The following is a 6,000-nucleotide window of genomic DNA, read 5'->3' as shown; positions in this document are numbered from 1 at the left end:
GAATTTGGCTCCAAGTTTGAGAGGCCAAAGTTCACGCCCATGAGAGCAAAGGGGGACACACGTAGTTCGGATGCGAGTGAAAGCAGTCCGACCAAACGTACGGAGACGGCGGCAACCGAAGCCGAACGCAGAAAGCGGTTCGAGATGAGGCAAGCGCGCGTTTGTTATACGTGCCAGAAGCCGGGTCACTTTTCGGCGCAGTGTCCGACCGAACGTAAGGAGACGGCGGCAGCCGAAGCCGAACGCAGAAAGCGGTTCGAGGCGAGGCAAGCGCGCCTGTGTTATACGTGCCAGAAGCCGGGTCACTTTTCGGCGCAGTGTCCAGAAACAAAAACACAAGTCGTGTTTTTGTCTATATGCAGCACTGACGAGAACATGAAGCTTCTCGAGCCTTACATGCGAGACCTCCTCGTGAACGGGAAAGAGTGCCGAGTGCTTCGCGATTCCGCAGCTACAATGGATGTAGTTCACCCCTCTTACGTAGAACCCGATATGTTCACGGGCGAGTGCGCATGGATCAAGCAAGCAGTGGAAGCTCATAGCGTGTGTCTGCCGGTAGCAAAAGTGCTTATTGAAGGACCTTTCGGAGCACTTGAGACGGAGGCCGCAGTGTCATCTATGCTGCCCCCCCAGTACCCGTACCTATTTTCGAACAGGTCCGATCACCTCCTGCGCGAGAAGGGGCTTTTGTTTGGTGAGGCTAGCGTTCAGGCCTTAACCAGATCGAAGGTTCGGGAGCTCGCTGCAAAGGCGGTAGTTGCGGGACCGACGTTGTTGAACGATGAAAAAGGGTCAGAGGCGCAGCAAGCTGGTATTCAGGGCACGCCCGAACGGGATAAAATTGAGCCTGTAGCGTTAAAGGCACCAGATACTGGAGAGGAAATTCCCGATGCGGGAAAGTTAGAAGAGCTTCCGGTCGAGCTTCCGGGACTAGGCTCAGTGACGAACAGGAAAGACACCGATCAAGTCATTAGTGACTTAATAAGTAAAGCATCGCTGTCGCCTGAGCAGAAAACCGAACTACACCAGCTCTTACAAGAGTTTCAAGGTCTGTTCTCTGAGAGGCCTGGTAGGACTTCTGTCCTTACTCATGACATAGAACTTACCTCCCCAGAGCCAGTACGATCCAAGGCGTATCGGGTGTCACCCCGCCAGAGCGATATTATGGAGGCTGAGGTAAAGAAAATGCTACAGCTCGGTGTTATTGAAGCGGGTGAGAGTGATTATACCTCCCCTTTGATTTTAGTTGAGGTACCGGGCAAGGAACCTCGTCCTTGCGTCGACTACCGCAGGCTTAATTCCATCACTAAGGATCAAATTTATCCGATCCCTAACATCGAGGAGCGCCTTGAGAGAGTGAGTAGCGCTCAGTTTATTTCCACCCTAGATCTTGTAAGGGGTTATTGGCAGGTTCCACTTACAGAAGAGGCTAGTAGGTATGCGGCGTTCATTTCACCAATGGGGACATTCCGTCCTAAAGTTTTGAGTTTTGGTTTGAAGAACGCGCCATACTGCTTTTCAAGCCTCATGGATAAAGTGTTGCGGGGACAGCAAGAATTCGCTTTACCGTATCTAGACGACGTAGCGATATTCTCCGCATCCTGGCCTGAGCATATGGCGCACTTGCGGGCAGTGCTAACCCGCCTGCGCGATGCGGGCTTGACAGTCAAGGCTCCCAAGTGCCAGTTAGCACAGGCCGAGGTTGTCTACCTCGGACACGTGATTGGTCGGGGTCGTCGCCGCCCCTCTGAAATAAAGGTGGCCGCTGTGCGAGACTTCCCGCAACCGCGCACGAAGACCGATATTCGGTCGTTCTTAGGTGTCGCCGGCTACTATCAGAGGTACATCCCCAGGTACTCTGATATCGCGGCTCCCTTGACGGATGCTCTAAGAAAGACAGAGCCGCAAACAGTCGTCTGGGATGAGACGAAGGAAAGAGCTTTTAGCGCCCTAAAGAGCGCCCTAACAAGCCAGCCTGTGCTACGATCGCCCGACTACACAAAAGGGTTCGTTGTTCAGTGTGATGCTAGTGAGCGAGGCATGGGCGTTGTACTGTGCCAACGGGAAAATGGAGAAGTAGAACACCCCGTCCTGTATGCTAGTCGTAAGCTGACGAGTCGTGAGCAGGCGTATAGCGCCACCGAGAAAGAGTGTGCGTGTATCGTGTGGGCCGTTCAGAAATTGTCATGTTACCTAGCCGGCTCGAGGTTTATCATTGAAACGGATCACTGCCCTCTCCAATGGCTGCAGACCATCTCTCCCAAAAATGGCCGCCTCCTGCGCTGGAGCCTCGCTTTGCAACAATATTCCTTTGAGGTGCGTTACAAAAAGGGGAGTCTCAACGGTAACGCCGATGGCTTAAGTCGAAGCCCCTAACGTGGGAATCAGCCTCAAAATTGCTTGTTACTGATGTTTTTCTTCCTGAGGCAGGATTTTTTTTAACCTATTGCTTTTGTATAGTGTTTCAAAGTGATGATGTGCTTTCTAGTGCAATTTTCCGATTTGTGGACGCGTTCTGAGTGCTGCTAAACTACTGTAAGGAACTAGGCAGCAGTATAAAAGGGGAAAGAGCCTGGCAGGGCTTAGTGAGGGTTGTGCCGTGCTTGCTAACTGAGCGGTTGACTTTCGGCGTAGTTCTAACGCTTGCCGGAAACGAGAACAAAAATGTCAACTCTCCCGAAGTCACTTTGCAGTGTCCTGTGTGCACCTGAACGTGAGAACGAGGCCTTCTCTGTGCGCTGCGCTCAAGAAACGCCAAAGGACGCCCGACTACGGTTATGAGCATCATCGAGCGACATCCCTCCGGACAGCGGATGCAGTCCCCTGACCATCGGGATCTCCTTCCCCCGGCGGGGCGGTCTGTTACGTTTCGCCTACAACGCGCGGTAATGCCGGCGCGGATGCAACGGACGCCGGGGCTTTGTTCAAAGCGGCGGACATTTTGGCCCGTTCAACGCCGCCGCAACGCCTACCCGCCAAGTGTGTCCAGGCGTGTTTCAGTGCCACGTGTCTTCGTGTGTGCGTGTGTGTGTGTGTGCCCACGCTTGTCAAAGCGCGGCAGCCGGGGAGCGGAGCTCCCCAAGTGAGGGTTGGCGATGCGTCACTACACTCGGTTCAGCAGGTCTCTCGGCTCGACCGTGCGCGCCGTCGTGGGCTCATGCTCCGCCGTCCCGTGACCTTCATCCCGTGACCTTCATCCCGTGACCTTCCCTTTTGGACCGCGACGCCGAGAGTATAAGAGCAGCTGCCCCCGGACGCCAGGAGAAAGGCTCCGATTTGTACTGTTGAGTTACGTGCTCTCCCGTCTCTCCACTTCGGTCGACCTGACCGGCCGCTCTTTTGCTATGTTAGAATAAACAAGTTGTCCTGTTACCAGTCTTCTCTTGCTTTGCCGGGACCTTCGGATGCTTCCAGTGCCCCAGGCCGCCAGGCCAACGCTACCCTTGGGGCTTGCGACCCATTGGCAATAACGGGCGTCAGAACCGAGACCCCAACAACTCGTGCCAGCGGTGCGATTCCAACAGTGGCTAGAACTGTTGTTGCTTCGGTGCTATTCAAATTACAATTAGACACTGGCAGTAGAAGGAGGGCAAGGGCGGCCAACCTCCTTAGGCAAATACACAGTGATCAGCGACAGGTCAGCTTTGTGGATGCCGCTTCTTGTAAGGAACGTCGGGCGTTCACCATCGTCGCTGTTGATGGTCGGCAAGGAATCACCAATGCTGCGTCGGTTCGGACGAAGGACTCCGAAATAGCTGAACAAATGGCTATTGCACTAGCCCTGCTGGATAGCTCACGGGATGTCATCTATAGTGATTCAAGATCTGCAGTCAGAGCATTTGAAAAAGGCACCATTTCCAAACAGGCCCTCAGACTTACGGGGGGCAAGGCAATCACGCACCACTTCATTTATTGGTTTCCCGCACACCAGGGTCAGATAAAGGGTGCTCCTCCCAACCTCAACGAGTCGGCTCACGGGGCTGCGCGTGAACTTGCCCACCGCGCTACCCTCGACCCATCGGAAGCCGACTTCCCAGAGAACAGGGACACGCCCTCCACCTACAACGAGATTACTAAACACTACTATCTCAGCCGTAGAACCTACTTTGTTCCTCATCCGCGCCTCAATAGAGCTCAAGCATTAACGCTCCGTCTACTCCAAACGAATACCTATCCCAATCCGTCGCTTTTACATAAAATCTATCCGGATATTTACACCAATGCTACCTGCCACGATTGTGGAGAAATAGCCACGTTAGACCACATGCTCTGGCGGTGTGCCCGGTCACGCTCTATCATCGCTAACAGCTCGGCCAGATGGGAGGCGGTTCTCCGCAACCCTCTTCTGGCTGACCAACTCTGGGCTGTCCAGCAGGCCCACGATGCGGCCGAGAGGCTCGGCCTTCCGGTTCCCACGTGGGAGCGGCCCGCTTCGTGAAGACTCACGACCTGCAGGACTTCATTAAAGTTTTACCATACCATACCATACTGGCAGCTTTGATGGGGGAAACAAAAGCAAAACGACACACTTTAGGAAACTGGGCGCGTGCCAGCTATATCGTGCAACAGATGCGGCGATGGTGCTAGGCGCCATAACAGTGTACTGCCAGGTGGGAATGACACTGCCGCGGCGGGATGAGAAGACAACTTTCGGACGAAATTCGGGTGGCGTTTAATAGAGTACGGCGAGCGGCGCTGTTCGCATTTCATTTGTCCTCATTTGTCGTGATCATTATCAATTATTGCAAATATTGCAATGGATACATGAAAAAAAGTGAGTTCAGTAAGCACTAGGTAAAGCATACAGGTGAGACTCACAATGTCATATCAACGTTACTTTTTGTTTATACAATTGATAAAGCTTCATTACAAAAACGCTTGACCCCCAGACAGGCACATGTATGAAAATATTCATTGCAAGTTCTAAATGTACACAAACGGGTTAAACGTGGATGTAAAAACTAAATAAAAAATAAAGAACTTCAATAAAAAGAAATTCTTGAAAATTCAACTACTAAAAAAGTAATTAGAAAATGGTGTTAACGCTCAGAAAATGATTAGCAGTCACAATGCCACAATTATATTTAAAGACATTAAAGCTGATTTGTCGGAAGTATACTAATGAATGTCAAAAGTACATGGTCTGCATGCCAGCACCTGCTGCTGGGGAAACGAGATTCAATATAGAAAGCCAGCACTTTCTAGCCATTTAAAAAATATATACTAAAGGAAAATCCACGCAAGCAGAATCCCGAGGTCCACCTTGATAGGCAACTTGCTCAGGCAGCTTATCACACCACAAAAATGCCACACACATAACGCAGCCAGATACTTACAAATAAGCATTGCAAATGAGAAATATCCCTGACACTTGAAGAGGAGCTCCAGAAACCAAGGGATACAAATATGTCTGAAAATGAACGACCAAAACGTTACCCTCAGTATATTTCTGTAAGCGCTCCGCAAGGTGAACAAACGTAGTACAAAAAGCAATCAGAAGCGCAACTCTAAATTTCAGTACGCAACTGTACGGCTATGCCTAGTATATACGTACAGTCACATGACAGTGAACACGGGAGCGCGTGCCGCCCATGTGCATGCAGAACGCTCTGGCGAGCGGCTAGCGCACTATCCTATTTTGTAGGTTTTGCGGATCCACGCACTGCGAGAGTCCGTGTAGTGGCGGCGGTGGCAGACGACGAGGGAGTGGTGCATCCATTAGGGAGTTTTAGAATAGGGGCCCCAAACGTTTTGGGGCCCCAAAGAAATAGCGTCGAAGCCACTGCGCATGCGCGAGACGCAAACTGCGTTTGGGTTTTGCGTTGGGAACGCTATTTCACCGATTAAGCGGGAGCCCAATTAGCGGCTCCAAAAGCTTTGCATCAGCAAACATGGCGGCACCCATCGAAGCGACGGCTCTAACCTAATACCAATCTGGGTTCGATTCGTGGCAACGCGTGAAGTTCGCAAGCTAGGAGAAGTGACTGCGGTGATCGCTTT

Source organism: Dermacentor andersoni, chromosome 1 (assembly GCF_023375885.2).
Source record: "Dermacentor andersoni chromosome 1, qqDerAnde1_hic_scaffold, whole genome shotgun sequence".
Classification (NCBI taxonomy): Eukaryota; Metazoa; Arthropoda; class Arachnida; order Ixodida; family Ixodidae; genus Dermacentor; species Dermacentor andersoni.
The sequence above is the reverse complement of the archived record's forward strand: the minus strand, read 5'-3'. Positions refer to the sequence as shown.